The 23,175-nt window shown below is 47.8% G+C and overlaps 1 protein-coding gene across 1 annotated transcript in view; it reads right to left on the bottom strand.

Annotated features, from left to right (window-relative positions):
- The window catches only part of TRABD2B (TraB domain containing 2B), a 245,354-nt gene that overhangs the window by 79,752 nt on the left and 142,427 nt on the right, over positions 1-23,175 (bottom strand). The gene's annotated exons all lie outside the window — the stretch shown is intronic.

The following is a 23,175-nucleotide window of genomic DNA, read 5'->3' as shown; positions in this document are numbered from 1 at the left end:
GTGGATGGAAACCACACCAATGAGGGCAGGAGACCTTCCCTAATCCTCCCATCCCCCATTGCCTTGTATCTAACCTGTATGGATTTTGAAGATAGTCCTATATGTGCATGTTATTTCTCCCCATTAGAATGTGAACTCCCAAAGGAAAGGAGCGGATTTGCTTTTCTCTGCATCCCCAGCATCTAGAGCAGTGTTTACACATAGTCAGTGTTTATTAAATACTTATTGGTTAACTGATTTGTTGAATGGATGGATGGAGGACAGACAGATGGATGAATGAATGAACAGAAAATACAGAGACAGAGATGTGTGGATGGAAAATGAACACGTGAATGAATAAATGGATAAACAGATAATATGCAGAGATGGAGGGAATTGGATGGAAAATGAACACATGAATGAATAAATGGATAAACAGATAATATGCAGAGATGGAGGGAATTGGATGGAAAATGAACACATGAATGAATAAATGGATAGACAGATCATGAGTGAGTGAGTGAATGAAGAGAAAATGCAGAGATGGAGGGATGTGGATGGAAAATGAACACATGAATGAATAAATGAATAGACAGATCATAAGTGAGTGAGTTAATGAATGAATGAACAGACATATGGACATATGCACGGATGAGTGAATGGCTGGATGGAGCATGTACCAGTAAATGGATAGTCAGAAGCTTGGATGGATAGATGGATGAATGAGCAGATGAATGAACAAATGTGTGAATGAACAAGCAGATGGATGGAGGGATAATCATAATGTTGGAACTCCCCTTAATCATCCCAATCCACTCTCTCACAGCAGGGAGAGCCAGCCGAAGGAGAGGGATTCAGCTCCCTGGAGAGTCCTGCCCTGCCCTGCCATGTGGGCAAAGCCGTCTCTGGCATGTTCCAGGCATTCCTGCTCTGACTGCCGGGGTGCTGAAATCTTAACCACCGCCAGCTAGGCGCTGGTTGTTGACGGCAGCTTCACAGTCACAGATGGAAAACAGCAGGAGAAAAGGAAGGAGGGGTCCATCCGGCTGATGGAAATGTTGCCATGGAAACCAGCTCTCACAAACACGGCTCATGCCGGGGGTGAAAGCATCCATTTAATAGACTCGCTAGTATTGCTCAGCCCTCCCACTACTTGGGATCAGAAGATTTAGAGTGGAAAGAGGCTTAGCGATCAACTCATCCCACCCCCTCATCTTACCGATGGGTAAATGAAGCCCCAAGGGGGCATGCTGAAAGTCACTGACAGAGCAAGGATTTGAACCTGGGTCTTTGGACTCCCAATTCCTGGCTTCTGCTACTGCATGACTTATCACAAGCCTTCATGCTCCTATGGGGGCCTCCTCATGGAACATCAATGGGTGCCACTCCACCCCACTCAGTGACCAAGGTGGTCCAGCTAATTCATCCAACAAACATCTATTAATCACAATCTATAAATCATTCTTTGCTGCCCCTGTGCTAGTGATAGTCACATACAAAGTCTCTGCCCTCAAAAGGCTTACATTCCACTTGGGGAGGTAGGAGGAGGATGTGAAATGAGCAGAGAGAAGGAGGTTAGAAGGATGAGTGTGACTGAGGGAAGGAGAGTCACCTGAGGAATGCTCGAAGAGATTTTGGGAAAGAGGAGCCCATGGGGGTGGGATAGAAATCAAGGCCACTTCATGGGAGTAGAGGAGAAACAGGAGGAAGAACTCTACAGGCATTTTTTTCATTTGCTGTCTTTGGTTTTTGTATCATCTTCATTTTTGATTGTATTCCTCCTTCCTCCCATCCCTGGCAAGCCATTCTTGGAAACAAAGAATTGAGTTTTTTAAAGAGGGTGGGGAAAGCTCACAAACCCAACCAGCACCTCACCTGGGTCTCCCAGGGCCTCAGGCATTGAAATGTCCCCACAGAGCACTGGATTTGCCTTCCACTGAAAACACATTTATCACACCACTTACCCATATTACCCACAGAACCTGCCATCATCCTTCCCTCATCCTCTAGAGGCATGAGGCATGCACACCATAAGCTAAGAACGGAAAACAGGGAGGGGCCTTAGAACAGAGAAGTCAGAACCTGGAGGGGCCTAGGTATGTAGAACATGGGACATCAGAGCTGGGAGAACCCTGAACCCCAATTCCCCCAGTTTTACCCAAGATGGCAAGGGACCTGCTCCAGGTGACAGTCAGGGACAGAATTGGGTCCAGATGCCAGGCTCTCTTGCCTCCCCAATCAAGGATCTGCCCCCTTCACCACAGTCTCATCCATATTCAGCTGACTCAGAATTCATTCATTCATTCGTTCATTTGATTGTTCATTCATTAGTTCTTTCATTCATTCATTCATTCATTCAAATGTAGAGCCCTGGGGCTGGCAGAAAGACTCAACACCCCGAAACTGGTAGGCCCCGCCTGTTTAGAATAACAAACCTTCTTGGGCTGTGGCCTCCACAGCTAACTCTAGGATAATGTTTATGTTAAGGATTTGACATGAACTAACAAATAAGGAAGAAAAAAACACAGACTGCTCTGGTTTCCCCATTCTCATTTACATGCTCAGTCCTGGATGAGTTGAACGTGGGGCCAGCCTTCAAACCTTTGCTGCCAGAAAAGGGGCTGGGCCAGCTAAAATTAATCAAAGACTGTGGGGTCTGGGATTCTGAAGGGGTGTGTGCGGGAGGAGTTTAACCTGAGGAGCAGAAGACTTGAGGAGGGCGTGGGGTGTGGAATGAGGGTGGACACTATGCTCAAGCTTCTGAAGGACTGTCATCAGCGGAATGATGGCAGGCTTTGCAGAAAGGGACACTGAGGCTTGATGTAAAGGAAAAAAAAATCTTAACAGTGAAAGCAAAGCAAAATGCAGAGAGTGAGTGGGCTGTCTGGGGAGGTGGTGAGTTCTCTCTCACTAGAGGTACTTAAGCAGGGCTGAATGGTCACTCAGCGGAAGGCTATAAAGGGGATTCCTGTCCCAGAAATGGGTGTGTCTGGTTGGCCTCTGAGGTACCTAGATCAATGGTACTGAGCTCAAGGACTTTGCAATTTCTCATTCCCTTTATAGTCCTGGCTCCTCTTTCCTGAGCATTTCCAGATTGATGAAGACCCTAGGTGGAGCTGCGGTTCGTAGAACACTGGGCCTGGAGTCAGAAAGACCTGAGTTCAAATTCAGCACTTAATACTCTTGGCCTCAGTTTCTTCATCTGTAAAATGCTCTAGAGAAGGAAATGACAAAACACTCCAGCATCTTTACCAAGAAAACCCCAAATAGGGTCCCCAAGAGCCGGACACGACTGAGAAACAGCCCAACAACCACCACCTCAGAGCATCTCAGTGAGACCGGTAGCAGGGAGATTAATACTACCTTCCCCACTTAATAAATGAGGAAACTGAAGCCCAGAATTATGGAATGATGACGGTTCCCATTTCTTTGTTGACAAAACACTCTCTTCCAAATGGTCTTTTGAGCTCTCCAGTTAAATATGACCAATCCCATTTAACAGAGAAGAAACTGAGGACCATTCAGGGTATGGGACTTGCCTAGGGCTATGTGGTTAGTGTCTCAGAGCTGGGACTAGATAGAAGCCTCCTCGTTTCTCCAGGATCAGCCCTCTGTCCCCTTCAGGAGAGGGGCTTCCACACCTGCCTGGGTCTGTCAGCCCTTCATAAACATCCACCCATTCCCAGGCTCAACTGAGTTTGGGGAGAGCCATGGAGGTAAGATCCTTTTTGTCCATCCTAACCAAGTGAGGAGGAGAGCTGTGCAGCAAGATCCCAGAATGGAAGATCATCGGGCAGCCTGTCTCAGGGACTCGCTAGCTGTGTGACTGCATGAGTCACTGAACCTCTCAGGGCCTGTTTCCTTATCTGTAAGGTGAGGGGGGTAGACTAGATAAACCTGAAGGCTCTTTATATGACTTCACTAGGCTAGGATTCAAGGTCCACGGTGAGTGAGGGGCAGAGGCAGAAACCAAATCCAAGTCCTGACTCCAACTGCCCCTTTCTTTCCATGGGAGCACAGGGCTCTGATGGGAGCCAGGCCCATGGCTCTGCAATCTGTTCCATGGGTGGGGAACTTGTGGTCTCAAGGCCACATGTGGCCTTCTCAGTCCTCAAGTGCAGCCCTTTGACTGAGTCTAAACTTTTGAGGATTTGTTCTGTGAAGTTTGGATTCAAAGGGTTGCACTTGAAGACTGCGATGGTCCTTTGACTGAATCCAGACTTTTGAGGATTTGTTCTGTGAAGTTCAGATTCAGTCAAAGGGCCACATTTGAGGACCAAGAGGGCCACATGTGGCCTCAAGGCCGCAGGTTCCCCACCCTTGGATTAGTGTCTCAGAGCTGGATTGTCCCTTCATCAAGGCAGACTGGAGTAGGAACTTGGATTGGGTGTGAGTAGAAAGTCACACTCACAGAAATGAAACTGTAGCAAACATCCATTAAATTTGCCTGAGGATAGCCCTGTCTTGTCTCTGGGCTGGGAATACCCTTCAGGTAGGGCAAAAAAAAAGAGATGGATTTAAAAACAAAGGTCCCAGGTTCAAATCTTGGCCCTGACACTTAGAACCATGGTAACCCTGGATAACTGGATTAGATGTCCTCTCAGGACCCTCCTTCCGACTTTAAATGTGTGACCAACCCCTTTGGCATCATCTGGCTCAGTCACAACATCTGTGACCTGGAGCTGACCTAGCCACCCAAGCCTCAATTTCTCCCATTATCAAATAAGGGTATTGAAATATGTGATCTTTAAGGTCATCTTTGGTTCTGACTTTCTATGTTCTCAAGTCTCTTCTATACTTTTAACATCATTTATTTGAAGGTCCCTCACAGCACTGACATTCCCTGTTCTAAGGCTCCTCCCCATTCTGACATTCTCTGTTCTATGTTTTAAGGTCCCTTCCAGTTCTGACACTTCTGTTTCCAATGTCCCTCGAAGCTTGGACTTCTTCTATTCTCAGGTCCCTCCTGTAGCAACTGAGAACTCTGCCCAGCACTTCTGCCTCTGGGAGCAGCTAGCTCAGGTCTCTCCTTGAATCTTCCCCTACCACACATCCCCACACGTACAACTCAAACACCCTGGAAAAAAGCTCTAAGAAAAGCCCCGAATGTCAAGGTGAAATATAAGTCCCACATGCCAGCCCTGATGACAAAGGACGCAAACACGGGCTGTATATTATTGGAAGCCGGGCTTCCATGTGTGGAGTGTAAATGATGGCAAGGCTCTCAATGAGCCCTCTCACGTGAACATTGGCCTGGCCGGGCTGGGGGTTTCCAGGTCCCCCAGCCCTCAGAGAGTTCGGAGCAAGCGAATTGTAGAATAAGCTCGTTGAGTGGAAAAAGGGGCCCCTCTCTCCCTCCCACCAGCAGAGCCTGGGGCACCAGGAGAGATTCACTCCTCTCCACAGAGGGACAATCACTCCCAAACGCTCTGGATCATCCCGAGGAGGAATAAGAAGTCTCCTGATCTCTTCCCAAACCTGTGGATCTTCTTCAGCCACCCCTCCCCCCCCCCATTTAAGATGCAAATTATCACCTCAGCCCTGCCCAGCCTCAATGGATGGCTGTGAAAAAAGTACTTGATGGGACTAATAAGGGGTTTGGAGACTGAGAGCCAGAGTATTGACATGATTTGTCCAGGGTCACACAAATATTAAACCGGAATTTGAACCAGGTCATGTAGGTCCACTTTCTCCTACACCATGCTCCCTCTTAGGAGATCCTCGTCCAGGTTCTGAAGCCCTTTTCACTCCTGACATTTTCTGAGCTAGGGCTTCCGAGAAGTGGTCAATTAGACTTATAGACTCAGACACCAGTTCCTCCTCAGGCCCTGACTGCGTCCAGAGGGCTTCACCTTCCCCACACAGGCAGATGGTGGCATGCTGAGTTACAGGCCAACACATGTCAAAGCTTTCGGGGCACAGAACAGTATTGCCCAGCGACTCAAAACAACAACAGACATTTCTGAGATTGTCAAGTTTGCCAAATACATCCTTTCCTTGTAACCTTGGCGCTTCCCCGGGGGGCTGCGACAACAGGTAGCCTTACCTCATGTCTGGCTTCACCAGAGTGCCATGACAACCCGGCCTTCCTCCCTTGCCCAGAGAAGTGGTACAGGAAGCAGTTTTCAGAAAGCCATTAGACAATTGACTTTGGGTCCACCAGGGAACAGTAGCTGACTGGGGACAGTGTTAAGATGACAGCTTGGAGACCTCCCTGCCAGAATCTAGGAAAGGGGATAGCGGCTCCATCGATCATAATTCACCATAAAGAAAGTGACCAGATGGCCCTTCCTGAGAGTGTCCAGGGATAAGGGAGATAAAGTTACATGGGTGGGGGCTCTTCCCAGCTGCCTTAATGGGTTGTCTTCTGTGTGGGAAAGGTGGAGAAGGGCATGGTGAGAAATGGTTTGGACTTCTGCGACCCGGTGTCTTCCCAGAACTTCAGAGTGTAGACAAAACTGGGTTTTTCTGCCAGAACTCCAAGAGAAACTCTGCTGTCAGAGCTAAAAAGGCACTCTGTGATTTAATCCAATGTCTTGATTTTACAGATGGGGAAACTGAGGCCCAGGGAATGACTTTCCCCCAGGGGGAATAACTTTCCCAAAGTCACAGAGTGCCTTAGTACTAGACACAGCAATGAAATCCATGGCTCCTTTTTCCTAATTCAAGGCTATTGCCCTTTCTGAAGCCCTCTTCAGCTCCCTCCCCTCTAGCCGCTGGCCTGGGTTCAAATACTGCCTCCGATGCTTCCTGACCTAGGGAAAGTCAAGGCTCCTCCCTGGATCAACTAAAACACCAGAAACCCTGAGGGCCTTCCCCTCCCAGATCAATTTTTTCCCTTTTTTTTAAAGAGGCCATTCTTTGCCTCATTTCTTGTTAAGCTTTAATCACTGAATGGGTACTGCCTCAGTCAAACTGAGACCCTTAGCTTGAAAAGGCCAAGGTCCCCCACTGCATCCTGGGCCATCTCTAGTTATCCTGATCTATATCTGGCCACTGGACCCAAATGGAGAAAGTGAGGCTGGTGACTTTGCATAGCTCTCCCTCACTTACATCCAATTCACTTGCATGTCATGGCATCACTTCCCTGATGTCATTGTCCTCTTTGAGACAAACAGCAAATGACCTCCAAGGTCCCTTATGGCTCTCAATACGCCCAGATGACTTTTGATTCTTGGTTGGCCTGAGAGGCGAGGTGTCCAGGAGGCAGCCAGGCAGCTGGGGTGCAGAAGGGCCCATTCTAGACAGCCTTTCCCCCAACCATGTTGGATGGGGGCACCAGTGGCCCATGAATGACCCTCTTTCCCTTGGTAAGCTGCGCCAGCTGAAGCCCCAGGCCCGGAATTCTGAAGAGCCGCCATGCGTGGCTCAGGAAGTCCCCTTTGGCCTCTAGGCGGCAGACAGAGGGATGGCGTTTATGGGGGTTTCTACAGTGTAAACAACCTTTTTAAAGGGCTCTGGGATTTTGCCAGATGCCTCAAGTCCTCTGGAGCGTTTCAACAACTGAAGCAGCAGCAGTAGAGTGGGGTGGAGAGAGCTTACTCTGTAGATAAAGGAGCTGGGTTCGAATTCGAACCCTGCCATTGACTGGTTAGGTGGGCTATAGAAGGAGAGGGTGGGGCTAGGCAGTTATCTAGGATCCTTCCCACCTCTGATTCACTGAGAAACTGGTAAGAGGCTGGCCCAAGACAAATGGAGAGACAGTGGTAAGCTCCAGTTCCCGCCACCCATCACCAGTCTCAGTAAGGGGGATTGTCTATGTTGCCCTGGTCCATCGGAAGCCTCTCCCAGACTCTCAGCTCCCCAGTGAGGGAGATCTAGCATCACCGTAATAACAGTTATTGGCAAATAACTGCCAATTGGCAATTATGACAGAGTGGGCAGCTGGAACAAGGGCCTCAGAGCTAGAAAGTCCTGTCTCTGAAACCTGCAGTCTACTGACCACAGGCAAATCACTTATCCTCTCAGTGGCTGACTCTCAGATCAGGCAGTGCTGATCGACACTGGCTAAGGGAGTTTGCTTTTCTGTACCAATGACATTGCAGGCCTGGATCATATACATAATAGTAACAGGAAAATTTTATTAGGCTTGAGCTAATAAGCACTTTAAGGTTTGCAGTGGGTGCATAGAATGCCGGGGTTAGAGTCTGAAGGACCTGAGTTCAACTCTAGCCTCTGACACTTACTAGCTATGTGACTCTGTGTTTTTGTTTTTTTGCTTCAGTTTCCTCATCTTTAAAATGAGCTGGAGAAGGAAATGGCAAAACCGGTCCAGTATCTTTGTCAAGAAAAACCCATGGAGGTCCACGGGGTTGGCACAGTCAACACAACTGAGCAACAACCACAAAGGTTTGCCAGGATCTTTACTAGCATTGTCTCATTTGCTCCGCACTGTGGCCCTGGAAGGTAGGTGCTGTTTATTGGTCTCATTTTACAGATGAAGAAATTGAGGCTGAAGGGGGGTTAAGGGTCTTACCTAGGGTTGTGGGGCTGGTGTCTGAGGCAGGACCAGAACTGGGATCTCGTAAAGGGTCTTCGGGGTTATTGTGGCCAACCCTCCCCCCCACCTCATTATTAATAAAAAGGCCTAGAGAGGAGAGGTGATTTGTCTAACTTTACCCAGGGTGATTGACACCTGTCTTCAAGTGCCTGAAGGGCAGTCACTGAGAAAGGGATTATTAGCCTTGTTTTGTTGACCCCAGAGGGCAGAACAAAGAGCAGCAGGCGGAAGGGGGTGGGGGGGAAGAGAACAATGCTCTGCATCAAATCTCTTTAAGCTCCTACTTCTGACAGCTCCGGTCTGTTTTGATAGTGGTGGTGGTGGTGGTTCTTCCTTTTAGAAGAGGGCCAATGACATCACCGGATGATGTCTTGACTCCTGCATAAACTGGATTTCAGTGAGGAAGAGCTGCACAAAGTCATCCGCCAAACTCTCTCTTTCTGAGTCATCGACATCCAGTGGCAGGACAAAAGTCAGGAGGGCTGGAGATGGCCTAGGGTGCAGCAGATGACAGTGGCATCTTCGATGTCTGACCAAACTCTAAGTGCTCCACAGCTCCTGTTTCATCCACTTTCATGGCCCTTTGGAAAAAATTGTTCCCATCCACACATTCCGACAGGTCAAGTCTTCACATTGTTGGGATAGAGACCCCCCTAACTCACGAACTGGGTTGAGGTTTGTTGGTTACTCTTAACCTGGTTGAGTCCATCTTCTGAGATGGTTTTACTGGAGATCGGACTCTACACATGCTACAGGTTCTTGGAGCCACAGGCGAGTTGGGTGAAGGTGAATGAACAGCCTTGAAAGGACTCACCGACCCTCACATCAGAGGTACTGGTACTCCTTGAACACCCCATACGTTGGGGATATAAACCCATGAAAAAGAACCTCTGGCCTCAGGGAGCTTCCATGTTGGGTTATTGCCAGGATTCAAACCCAGATCTCTTGACTCCAAATCTTGACCTCTCCGCAGCCCTTGATGCTGTCAATCTCTCTCCTCTACGTACTTCCATCCTGCTCTTTCCTGGTTCTCTTACCTATCTGATGACTCCTTCTCAGTCTCCTTGGATGGATCTTCATCAATGTAATGATGGATGATCATGGGTGTCCCACCCACAGGGCTCTTCTGGCCCCTCCCTTCTTCTCCCTCTATATTATTTCACTTAATGACCTCATCAGCTCCCATGGATTCAACGACCATCCCTATGTAGATGACTCTCAGATCTATTTGTCCAGCCTTAACCTCTCTATCTTCCACTCCCACTACCATTTTTACCAACTACCATTTGGACATCTTGAACTGGATGACTTATAGGCATCTAAAACTCAACTTGGCCAAAACACTATCTTGATCCTCCCAAACTCTCCCCTCTTCCCTCTTACCATTGAAGGCGTCACCATCACCCCGGTTGGAAACCTTGGTGTCACTCCCAACTCCTCCCTTGTGCTCACACCACATTTCCAATTCATTGCCAAATTTTACTGTTTCTACCTTCACAATATACCCAATTCCTGGCCCCTCCCCTCCACTCAACAGCCCTCAGACAGCAAGAATTATAGTGCAAGTCCTCATCACTTCTTGCCTGGACAATTGCCGGGACCATCTAACTGGTCTCCCAGGCTCGTTCCTCTCCATCTGCCATTAAGATGCCATTAAGACAGCTGGATGAGATCCTGACTGGATTCCATCTGGATGTCCAGCCTATCCTTGAGCTAGAACCCCTTCCACAACACACCCCCCAAAGGCCTCTGCTTGAAGACCTCTAAAGACAGGGAGCTCACTACCTCCAAGGCAGTCTATAACAATTTTATACTATGTTCACTGTTAGGAAGCTTTCCAGGATATCAAGCCTAAAACAACCTCTTTTCACCTTCCTTTCATTGTTCTAGGTTCTGCCCTTTGGAACCAAATGGAATACGCCAAGTCCTTCACATAATTAAATATATGTTGCTGTTTAGTCATTTCAGGCCTGTTCAACTTTTCATGACTGCATTCAGTGTTTTCTTAGCAAACATACTGGGGTAGTTTGCCATTTCCTTCTCTAACTCATCTTATAGATGAGGAAACTGAGTCAAACAGGTGAATCAACTTGCCTAGGATCACACAGCTAGTTAAGTGTCTGAGGCCAGACTTGAACTCAGATCTTTCTGATTCCAGACCCTGTGCTCTATCCACTGCATCACCTACCTGCCCCAATTAAATATATAAGCATCTGCTATATGCCCTTGCTGGGGATACAATAAGAGAAGACAAAGAGTTTACGTTCTATTTGATGCAAGTATAGATATGCATTAGAAACCACATATATATATATATATATATATATATATATATATATATATATACACACACACACACATATGCATATGTATATATGTATACATACACACACACACACACACACACACACACACACACACACACACACAAAGACCAATTTCTAGGGAGAGGGCCCAAGGCTAACACAACATCATCCTCCCTATTGTCTTCTCTAAGCTAACAAACCTTCCCAGGCCCTTCATTTGTGTTTCCGTGATCTGGTCTCCAGTTTCTTCTGCTTCCCCTGGAGAAACTCCAAGTGGTCACTGGCAATGTGGCTCCCAAAACTACGCCACATTGTCTGTGAAATGGGGACAAATTATGCCAGCCCTGATGGATTTTCAAGATTCTTGGGAAGCAAAGAAAGAAGCTAAGCAATGGGAATTGGCCACGATCACCAACATTGACAGGACTGCGAATCCCCAATAATGGTTCTATTCTCCACTGGGCTGCGGAAGGGAGGTTGCCCACTTGGCTGGGCCACCGGAAGCCAAGAGAGAATGCTTTTGAACTGGCCTCCAGAGGGAGTTAGGCCCATGTGCCCGAGCCTGGGGTGGGCTGGTCTGCTGAGCTGTTTCCGCCTGCAATGCCAACACCAATGCTGGCTGAGGCAGCATCCCAGGATACCAAAGCAGAAGTTCTCTCTCCTGGTACCTCCTGGAGGGGAAAATCTGAAGACTGAAAAATAAGCCACAAGATCCCATAAAGGAAGGCTTTATACTGGGCAGAATGAATCCAAAATCAGATCTGGCATCACAAGAGGAAGGGGAAGGGAAGAGAAGAACCATGTATTTAATGCCCACTATGTGCCAGGCACTGTGCTAAGAGCTTTATAAATATCACATCATCTGATGCTCACAACAACACTACCGGGTCAGTGCTATCATTATCTCCACTTTACAATGGAAGAAACTGAGAAATTTACAAGGTAAAGGAGACCCACAGAATTTAAGGATTTTAGGGGATTTCAAAGGCTACTAAGCCCAAGCTCCCTCCCTCTACCCCAGTGCAGAAATCTTGTTTACTTCACCACTGGTAGGAAGTTGTCCAGGTTCTACCTAAACACCTTCAGTGACGGGGAACTCACTACCTATGAGACAGCACATTCTCTCCTTATATTAATCCAAGTAATTTAGAAGAACCATTGCCCCCCACTGAATGTAACCCCCAAATGAAGGTAAAATCTGCTTTCCTATAACAGTCTCCCTCTAGAGCAATCAGAACAAGTATGATAGCCTTCAGCTATGTCAAGATGTTATTACACTACTGTAAATCCACATATCACACAATCTAAGGTCTTCTCACCATGACCGTCATATTCTCTGAACCCTCAGCACTTTATCAACACCCACCCTAAAACGTAGGACCTGGTAATGTAGATCACATGATTGTACATGTGGTACGAGCCATGCCGAGGACAATGGGACCATCATCTCCCAATTCCGGACTTCTGTCTCTCTTCCTGTTGTTTAACACAGAACCGAACATCTCTATGGCCTGTCCAAGATGGACTGAAGAACCGAGTCAACTTCTCCATTCATTTGTGGATCATCCTCTACACCCAGAGTATTCCCCATCCACTTGGCTTTCCTTCAGTAGGAGGTTACTCTATTCTCTTTTGAATGGGCAGCAGCATTTCAGCTACAAGGACCCATAGGCACTTGGGCCATCATCGAGGGCATGCATGGCTAGAAAAGGGATAGCTGAGTGCTACAGTGACATCCATGGACTGCCAAAGACCCAGACAAAGAAGTCCTTTCCCCCATTTCCTGAGGATGGAGATACCATGAGGAACCTAGCTACAGGAGGAAAGTACAGAACTCAGAAGGTATGGACAGTTTTCAATCTATCAGTCAGTCAGTCAACTCATCTTTATTATTAGGTGCTTACTATGTGCTGGGTACTGTGCTAAGTGTTGTGACAACCAGGGGAGAATTTACATAAATGACATTGAGGGTGCCCAGAACAGTAGGCATATCTTGACTTTGGTGGAGGAGAAAAAAATCTTTTTTTCTTCTTTTCTTGGAGAGATAGCTTGACAGAGGAGACAGAATGCTAGACTTGGAAGCAGGAAGGCCCAGGTTCAAATCGTGCCTTAGTTACATAACAGCTTTCTCACCCTTAGTCAGTCACTTAACTTCTCTGCCTCTCTTTCCTTTTCTGTTAAATGGGATTTATGATGTAACCTTCCTCTTGGGGTTGTTGTTAAGATCACTGGAGATAACATATGGAAAGTGCTTTGTGAAACCTTAAAGACAATTATCGATGCAGTTGTTATCATGAGGTCAGAGGAGCTAAGGGATTTCTGAGCCCTGGTGGACACCTGGAAGAGCTGGGGGCTAGGACTTTGAGATTGCCCTACCCTCCTCATCCCCCGAGATAGCCACCTCAGGCTGCTCCCCTCAAAATGTGGGCAGGGGAAGGAGCTCTGGAGAGGGGTCCAGAATCTCTTTTTGTTTGGTTGGGTTTTTTGGAGGGGGGAAGGCAGAGCAATTGGGATTAAGTGACTTGCCCAAGGTCACACAGCTAGTATGTCAAGTGTCTGAGGCTGGATTTGAACTCAGGTCCTCCTGATTCCACAGCTGGTGGTCTACTCACTGCCCCACCTAGCTGCCCCCAGAATCTCTTCCAAACTTGAAACCACTCATTTCATGTATTCCCAGAGATGCGCAGAGAACTCCTTGTTCTAAAGGAGTTATTTGTGAGCCCCTGGGGAAGCCATAGTGGTGAGAGTTTCGGTGGCCCTGACATCATGTCTCATGGGGGTCCAATTCTTTAGCCAGTACATCCCACCGAGCTTTGATGATTGGAAAGTTGAGTCCTACTGGGGCCTCAATTTCCCTGGCTGTAAAATGAAAGGGGTTGGCCAAGATTGTCTCTATCTTGTCTCCATATATCTCATCTGTACACAGTTATTTGTATGTTGTCTCCTCTCTTAGAGTGTGAGCTCAATGAGAGCAGAGGCTGGGTCTTTGCCTTTGCCAGTAACCTGAGTGCATCACACAGTGTCCGGCACCTCATAGAGGCTTATAAAGGTTTGTGACTTAATTTGCGGGTTCTCAGTTCTGAGCAACTTAATTTAAGAAGAATAATTTAGAAGAGAGGTGGAAAAGAAAGGGAAGGTACTTCCCAGTTCTGACATCCTCTGTTCTAACGTCCTTCCCAGCTCTGCCATTTTATGCTCCCCCATTCTAAGGTTCCTATTCACTGCAGACCCTATGGGCATCCGTCCTGACCCGTTGAAGGCAGAGAGAGCAGCAGGGCTCCATCTCCTTGGACCCTGGGCCACCCTCTCTCCATTCTGGAGACACTTCTGAGGGAAGGCAGGTGGGAGGGAGCAGGAGAGCCCTACAGGCTCCCATCCCGGTCAGTACCCCTTGGCCTTTGAAGGCGATCAGGTTCTCCCACAAACATAATTGAACTCAAATAGAAGAGAGAAAAGGCTTTTGTTCTCTCCTTTACAGCATCAAAAATATGTAACAAATTAGCCGTTTATGAGGTAAGAGAAGCTGAAGTGGGGCTGGGGGAGAGAGCCTGAGCACCCCCTCCACCAGCCACAATTGGGCCTCTGACAGCCGTGTTTGTAGTTCATATCAGGTTTTCAAGAAAGCCTCAAGGGACAACTGGGAGCAGCCTGGAGCCGGCCCTGCCTAGAAACCAGGGCAGAGTTAACAGAATGAAGCGGGAATTCACACATGTTTTCCTCCCTGACCAGGCCTCCAGCAAAACCACTAGCCCAAGGTCAGAATTGGGGAGTGTCTGCAAAAAGGATCTGGGGGTCTTAGTGGGCTGCCAGCTGAAGTGAGAACTGGTAGCAAAAAAACCCAAAAAACAAATCAAAACAAACAAAAAAGTCTGTGGCACAGCGAACAAAATGCTGGACTTTGGACTTAGGAAGATCTAAGTTTATATCCTGTCACTGACCCTGTGCGGCCCTCTCTGCCTCAGTTTCCTCATCTGTAATATGGGAGTCATAATAAATGATACCTTACAGGATTACTAAGAGGATCGAACAAGATGACACATGTAAAGCGGTTTTCAAACTTGAAAGAGGCTATATAAATGCTGCTGCTGCCGGAAACGGCCTTGAGTGAAATCCACTTGACTCAATGTCTTCTAGCCTACGATGGACGATCCCTGGTTGGGGATGATTGAGAGAAGGCTAAGCAGCAATGGCACCAGCTCCCACGTCCTCCCACTGGTGCCAACCCTTCTCATAGAAAAAAAACTGTTTTTGATTTGGGAGAGGGGTTCCAACTGCCCTTAAAACAAAGGGCGGAAGATACACTTTTCCTACCTCTGTTATACTGGAAGAGTTGCTATTATGATTTTAGCCATTATTTTCTCATCGGCATCATCACCAGGACATGGGAAGTAAAGCACCACATAAATGCTAGCTGCTATTGATTATTAATATTATTAATTATTATCATTAATATCACTGGGAGCTTCCTTCAACCAGAGGAAAAAAAGCCTTTTCTTACCGTTATTAGACTAGAATTATTATTGTAATAATTTCATTTTATCAACATTATTATCATGAGCATCAAATGGGGCAACAGAGAGAAAGCACTTTGCAAACCTTAAACCCACACCAGCAATGCCAGAGACCACTACCATGATTTCTCATTTCACTCTTGTTGGAGTTCCGATAAAAATGGCCCTAGAACGAGTCACTCTCCTTCTATTGTCTTTTACATTTAATGTTCTCTGGACTATTGCACGGGTGGAAAAAATAACTCTCTTAGAGTTCTTTTTTGGAGTTGATGCAGGCTCATCTTCTGTAGGGTCAGAGAGAGCAATTGGACAGCTAGGTGGCACCACAGCGCATAGAGCATCTGGAGTCAGGAAGGCTTCTCTTTGTGAGCTCAGTCTCAGACACTTACTAGCTGTGTGACCCTGGGCAAGCCACCTAACCCTGATTGCCTCAGTTTCCCCATCTGTAAAATGAGAAGGAGAAGGAAATGACAAATCACTCTGGTGTCTCTGCCAAGAAAGCCTCAAATGCGATCACAAAGAGTGGGACACAAATGAAAAATATCTGAAAAACAAGAGAGCATCTCAGGGTTATTCTGTGAGCTGACAGGTTGATGGGAATGAATGACACCTTGTGCTCCCATATGATTTTGATTTCTTTGGTTTTTTTTTACTAAATTTTTTTCTGTTTTGAGAGCCTTTGGTGTCATGGAGAATGGAGCTTAGACTTTAGAATGGTGACATTGATTAGAAATGTTATTTTAAAATTTTTATGGACCAGCATCGTATTTGAGTGATTCTGCACTCAAACATAAGTAGTCTGTGAGAATGGTGTGGTCCCAGTACAGCATGTTGGTTAGATTTTCAAGGATATTTTGAGATCCGTATTTGTAATCTGGGAGTCTGTCTTCTGTCAGTTCATAAAAGATAATGACATTCTGAGATCTAATTCCAGCTACCAGGTCCTGTCTTGCAGGACTATATTCTATAGGTGCTAACTTTTTAAAGTGCAGTGATATAGAGTGCAGTTTCTACCTTTTCTCTGCATAATCTGCATTGATCAGTAAGCCCAGGTTCCTTAAGAGAACTCTCTGTGATTTCTGGTAATGACCTGAATTGCCATCATAAACCCTTCTATTTTCTTTCAACAAATCTGCCCGATTCAGCCATTCGTTCGATGCTTCTGCATTGATATATTGGTTGAGGTCATGTAGATGTCGCCCATGGAGGGTTTTTTGATTCCACTCTTGGATCTTGGCCATTTCACAGGCTCCATCTGGATGTAAAGCATTTTCAGTTACCTCCTGCAAATCCAAAGGAGTGTACCTACGATCAACATTTTACTGTTCCTCGGTGAAATGATGTCTGTTTGTTCCAAAAACCTTTCTGCAAGTTTTTAACCTGTTTATCACATGGTTGGGACTTGGAATCAGAGGACCTGGTTTTGCTTAGGATATGGAGAAAAATATGACAGACCCTACACACAAGGAAATTACATTCAAGTCAGGGGAATATATATATAAGGTAAGTGGGAGAGAGATCAGGGTGGCCTAGCAGAAAGAATATTGACTTTGGAGTCAGAGGACCAGAGCTCGGTTGCTGTCTTTGATGTTTACTACCTGCATGAGGCTGGGTAAATCATCTCACTTTCCTGGGCTTCAGTTTCCCTGCCAGGTTCTGTGATCCTAGTCTTCTAGAAGCAGCTCAGCTGGCCTCCAGGGAGGGAATAGAGACTTGGAAAAGGGGCATTAAGCAGTTGAAAGGAAGGGAGAGCTGGTGGGGAGGCAGGAAGGGAAGAGGCCAGAATTGGAAGTTGGGGGAGAAGCAGGGCCAGGCTCAGAATCTCCTTCAGGCTAGAAGCATCTCAGCACCAGCTCCCTGGGCTTTCACTGGCTGGTCCATTTTACCAGCTTTGGTTCGTCAGTGTTAAAACCTTTTAGAAGAACCCAACCTGTGTCTTTGACTCAATTCATGAGATTTGGAATCCAACTAATGCCATCCAAAAGTGGAATGGGCAACCTCATGGGACAGGAGATCACTCCTTCAACATAGGTCTCCCTTGCCAGACCCCATCATTGCCATGTCTTTCCAGTTCCCCATCCTCCCCCTCATTTATCTTGTGGCCACCATCCTAGCTCAGACCTTCCTCCCTTCTCTCTTGGAAATAGCCTACCAATTATTCTTTTTCTTGTCTTATTGCTATAGTTAACATTGTTAGTACAATATTGAATAACAGGGGTGATAACGGGCATCCTTGCTTCACCCCTGGTCTTACTGGGAAGTTTTCTAGCTTATCCCCATTACAGATAATGCACCAATTATTCTTTGTGACTCCAGGCCCTCCCCTTCCCAAGATGTTCTTCACTCAATTGCCAAAGTCATGTTCCTAAGCACAGGTATGAGCCCCACATTTGACTACTCAAGAAACTTCAGCTTCTCCCTAGCACCTTAGACACTAAATGCAAAGTTCTCCATTTGGCCTTTCAAGGCCTTCACAGTCTGGCTCAAACCTACTTTCTAGACCAATTTTAAATCAGCCCCTTTAACATATTCCATGTACCAGATAACCTGGCCCGTTAGCTGTCCCTATACACAACAGTCCATTTCCCACCATCATGCTTTTGCATAGGCTGTTCCTGCTCCCTGGCACAGTGCTTTGGCATAGAGCCAGAGAAGGCACTTAATAAATTCTTGTTGAATTTAATTGAATGGAGTCCTTCATTCTCCTTGATAACCTGGTATGTGGAAAGGCCCTCCTGGAGTGCCCCCACCTTCTCTTTGAGAACAGAGGCCAAACCATGCTCTGAGCACAGACATGATTTGGCTGCTTCTCAACCCTCAAGCCTGAGGTGTCCTGGAGCAGCTACAGTGGCAGACACATAGAGGGTTCAGGGGGGCCCCTTGGCTGGGACCCCAGGGGTGATGGCTGCTGGCAAGCTGGTGGGGCCACGCTGAGCTGGAGTAATGGATCCCACAGGGGGGCTGGCTGCTCGGATCAGGCATGAATATGTCAAGTGTTTCCTCCATGGTCACAAACCCATCACTGGCCCGGACCAACATTTATTTATTTAGATTGGGGTTTAACAGGCCTTCTCAAGCCTGAAACTAAAGCCCACAGGGCGCCCCTAGAGACTTGCTAAAGCTTTGGAGGCACCCAGCTCAGCCTGAAAGGAGGGCAACAGCCGCAGCTGGGACAATCTGCCTCATTCTTTCCAGATCTCTGGATCTGGTGGGACATGGAATGCCGAGGCCCAGACAGGGATGGGGTGCTTCCCCACCCCCCATAGCCTTTGAAGCTGTTGCTGCCTCAGAGGGCTCAGTCTGCATAGGCTCCCAAAGTGGGCAGGGATCTTTCAGAGTTCCTGGACTCTGGATCATAGAATACTATAGTCATGGGACTTAGAGATGGACAAGACCTTGGAGGACACCCCTCATTTATAGATAACGAAATTGAGACCAGAGAGAGCAGTGTCTTACTCAGGGTTAAACCAATGTGTTGGCATCTTACGGTGGGGGAGCTTCAAAGGTCCCTTAGGTAGCCTCACAACATCCTGGAAACATGGGCAGCCAGATACCCCTAAAGACCTTGAGGCAAGAGCAGCTAACAAGCTTCTTTTACTGTGGGACATCTCTTGTGAGGAAGCAGTTCCAAGAATCCACCTCGAATTGGCCTCATTGTACAGATGGTGAAACTGAGTCCCAGAGAGGGCAAGCAGTGACAGAATAGGGGAGCGATAAGCAGGGCTTTGCCCCCTGGGCTCCCCTTGCCCCCAGAAGGCTCCCAGGTGGTTGGGGTGGGGGCATGCAACAAACATCTGCTATATATGGCAGGAGGGATGAAGAGAGGAGGTTCAGGTGAGGCACAGGGAAGGATGGGAAGTGGGGAGGTCCCTTTGGCCATGGGATTTGATCAGGCTGCCTGGAGGAGGTGGGAGAGGAGCCTGGTTCTAGAAGACTTTGGTGGGGGGTGGGGAGGACACACTTTGAGCAGGGCCCTTTGTGCACTCCCAGTCAAGGTGGGAAAGTGCAGGAGGACACCTGGGTGTGCTGAAAGACATGTCCAAGGTCGCTGGGATAGTAGGAGCTGGAGATGGAAGAAACCCCAAGATTTGGTTGTAGAGACAGAGAAAGAGATGAGTTTGAACTACCCAATCTAACCTGTTTATCTTACAGAGGGGGAAACTGAGGCCTAGAAGAGGGAAATAACATGGCCTAAGGTTACAAAGGTGGAAGGAACAGGCCCAGGGTCAGACCCAAGGCCTCAGAGCCCAAACCAGACACTACCCAGCAACTGTTTACCATGCTCTGCTCCCTCCCAGCTCTGGAATCTGTGCTAAGATGACTTTCCAACTGTTATATTCCCTGTTCTAAGGCCCCTCCCAGCTCTGACATCCCCTGTTCTCAGGCCCCTCCCAGCCCTGACATCCCCTGTTCTCAGGCCCCTCCCAGCCCTGACATCCCCTGTTCTCAGGCCCCTCCCAGCCCTGACATCCTCTGTTCTAAGGTCCCTCCCAGTTCTGACATCCTTTGTTCTAAGGTCCCTCCCAGCTCTAACATCCCCTGTTCTAAGGTCCCTCGCAGTTCTGACATCCCCTGTTCTAAGGTCCCTCCAAGCTCTAACATCCCCTGTTCTAAGGTCCCTCCCAGTTCTGACATCCCCTGTTCTAAGGCTCCTTTCAGCTCTGACATCCTCTGTTCTCAGGCCTCTCCCAGCCCTGACATCCCCTATTCTAAGGTCCCTCCCAGCCCTGACATCCCCTGTTCTCAGGCCTCTCCCAGTCCTGACATCCCCTGTTTTAAGGTCCCTCCCAGTTCTGACATCCCCTGTTCTAAGGCTCCTTTCAGCTCTGACATTCTGTATTTTAAGTTCCTCTCCAGGCCCAACACTCCATGTTCCCTTCTCTAAGTTCTCTCCTGACTCGGTGATAGATCACATCACAGGTCCTTAATAAGTGTCTGATGAATGAGTGACCGGACAAATGAATGAATTACTATTTGTGTGGGATCAGAAACACCCACCACTATGGTACTAACCCACAAGGCTGTCTATGTAACAAGGAGGCTGAAATTCAGCCAAGTCCCTGCGGAGTCAGCACATTCTTGGGTGAAATGTGCATATTTTAAAAAAATCACAAAGGCCTTTGGCGTTCCAGCTTCATTTCCCGATCCGAGAAAGGCTCTGAATTCCCTGCAAAGATGGGAATCAAGATGGGGCTGGAGCCGACACCTGTGGGGACGGGTCCCTGCCCTCCTGGGTCTGCAGTCTGACTCTGTAGGAAAGCCATGACCAGCCTCCACAGAGCTATGATTTCCTCAGTGGCGGGGGGAGGGGGGGGGGCTCCCGGCCCAGATTTGATCCATCCAGACCCTGGTCTGGGGAGGCCTCTTGAAGACATCTTTCTGTAAACCCTCCACTTAACCACCTGGAGGACTTCACCTGGCTCTCTTAATAATGAGCAAATACCAGGCATCTATTTTTCATGTATCCCTGTATGTATACGATGCCTCCCCTGGCTAGACTGAGGGTAGTTTGTATCCCCAGTAGTGCCTAGGACATAGAAGGTGCTTAATAAATGACGATCCAAAGGATTGATCCCAGTGGGACAGTCAATCTGCTATCTCCCACTCTCACTACACAACTTGCCCACCTCCTTGCTGGCCCCACATCTTTGATGATGGCTCTTGCTCCTGCACCTTCACAGCCAGTGATACGTAGCTGTTGACTCGTCCCCTCTTTCCCCTCTCCGTTGCTCTTCCACAGACTCACACCTTTCCCTTCTCAGAGACCCAAGCCATGCGGAATCCTGGGAAGGCCATTGGTATTCAAGAGATGGCTCTTTGTTTCAGGGAGAAGTTTGGGGTCAGAGAAAGGACTTAGCAATTTCCCAAAGGCATCACATGTCACTTTGGAGTCATCCTCATTTACAATTCAGAATAGTCATACAGATGGGACACAGTTGGAAGACCATATAGGATAGAGTCAAATCAAGCACTTAGAGAGGACCTTCTGTTTCTGAGCATCATGGGAGAAACATTGGGCTTGGGGAGAGTGAGGATAGAGGAGAGGGAGAGCCATCTCTGGAAGAACTCACTCTGGTTGGGGAGTCAGGACTTGTGGGCTCTGAGGCTGAGGACTAGATGCCTCCCAGGCTCCTGCAGCTCCAGAATCCTGGGGCTCCGTGGACTCCCTGAATGGTAATGAATGACCTCCTTCATGAGCCTCCCCCAGGACTTCATCTATACCACTCTGATCACTTTTATAGTCCACCACAGTCACCACCTGGGTTCCCAAACTCCCTTCTCCAGCCTCATCCTCCACATTCGAATCTATCACTACTGCCCACGTCTCATCCTTCTCCTTCTCTCCCCTGACACAGCCACCACCTCATGCGGGCCCTCATCACCTCTTCCCTGGACTATCACAGTGGGCCCCTCATTGGCCTCCATGACTGGGGTCTCCACCTGTAACCCCCCCACACACCCACACACATATGCACATGCTCCATCCACCATCCCCTCAGCTGCCAAAGGGATTTTCCTACAGGCCAGCTCTGACCATGCTCCACCACTCACCTCCTACCCAATAAATGCCAACAGCTCCCTATTGACTTCAGTATAAAACATAACCTAGCCTGCTTGGCATCGAAAGCCCTTTACAGCTCGCTTCCAGCCCACCTTTCCAGGGTGATCATTCATCCCTTCACACGTGGCACTACATTCAGAATGGCTTAATTGCTGTTCCCCATACCCGAAACTCTTTCCCTCCTCACCTTCTCATCTCAAAAACCTTCACCCCCATCAAGACAGCTAAAGGGCCCCCTCCTCCAAGAGGACTTGCCTCACTTGCCTTATAGGTCTTAGTCCCCTTCTCCCCTCTAGGAAATCTCTGTATCTTCATTTTTCACATAATGAGGGCCTGGCCAAGAGGTGCCCAGCCCCTGATTTCACGTAGAGAGCCTACAGTTATTTATCTGATTCTCTTTTTTATTTGTAGCCTCAGTGTGCTTAGCATGGCACACAGTAGGTGCTTCATAAGTGCTTGGTGACTGATGGACAGCTCGTGGAAGATCTGGATTCAGCTTCAGGGAAATAATGGCTGCGTGAGTCCCACGACTTCTCAGTGACCCAGGCAGCTCTTTGAGGCTATAAGTTGTAGAGAAGGGGCTAATCTGTATTTGTGGAGGGAATTTGCACACTGGAATTTCCCTACACTGTTGAAATGACAGGTCTGGAAGAAATAATGACAAAAATGTCCAGAAGCTTTAAAATTCAATGTTCTAACGATATGATTTGTGTATTCTCAGGGCAAGCCCCTTCATCTCTCCGGGCCTTGGTTTCCTCCTCTGCAGAATGGCAGTTTGTACTAGCTGCACTCTGAAGTTCCACACAGCTCCAAACCTTCTGACCCCCTGACCACACCTGTGAGGGGGAGACACTAGGCTGCTGCCTCAGCCCTCAGAGCTCCTGAACATGCCTCAGACTCCCAGGGGGACTCAGAGCCTTGGCTGGAAGGATAAGTGGGGGTCAGCCCTGCAGTGAACAAGTGCAGAACCCAAGTCAGCAGAACCTGAGGCTACAGAATTATCACACTGCCATTTTGTGAGAACCTGGACATATTCCAGCAAATGCTTCTCAGGCCAGTGCATGGGTTATTTCTCATTTGTGAACAGAAGTTTCATAAGAACTATGGAATGGGGGTTGGGAGGTGGGGGAGGGATGAGGAAGTGGAGTCCTCCCAACATGGAAGACTTTTCTAATAAAGGGAGCCATCCCATAACGGAAGGAGACTCCTCATGAGGCAGTAAGCTACCCATCCCTAAAGATTTGCAAGCAGAGCCGCAGCTGAGACAGAAGGAATGTGCTTGTGACTCAATTGATATGAGTTATTCCCAGATGAAAA

The sequence above is a fragment of the Trichosurus vulpecula genome, chromosome 4 (genome assembly GCF_011100635.1).
Source record: "Trichosurus vulpecula isolate mTriVul1 chromosome 4, mTriVul1.pri, whole genome shotgun sequence".
NCBI lineage: Eukaryota > Metazoa > Chordata > Mammalia > Diprotodontia > Phalangeridae > Trichosurus > Trichosurus vulpecula.
The sequence above is the reverse complement of the archived record's forward strand: the minus strand, read 5'-3'. Positions and strand labels throughout refer to the sequence as shown.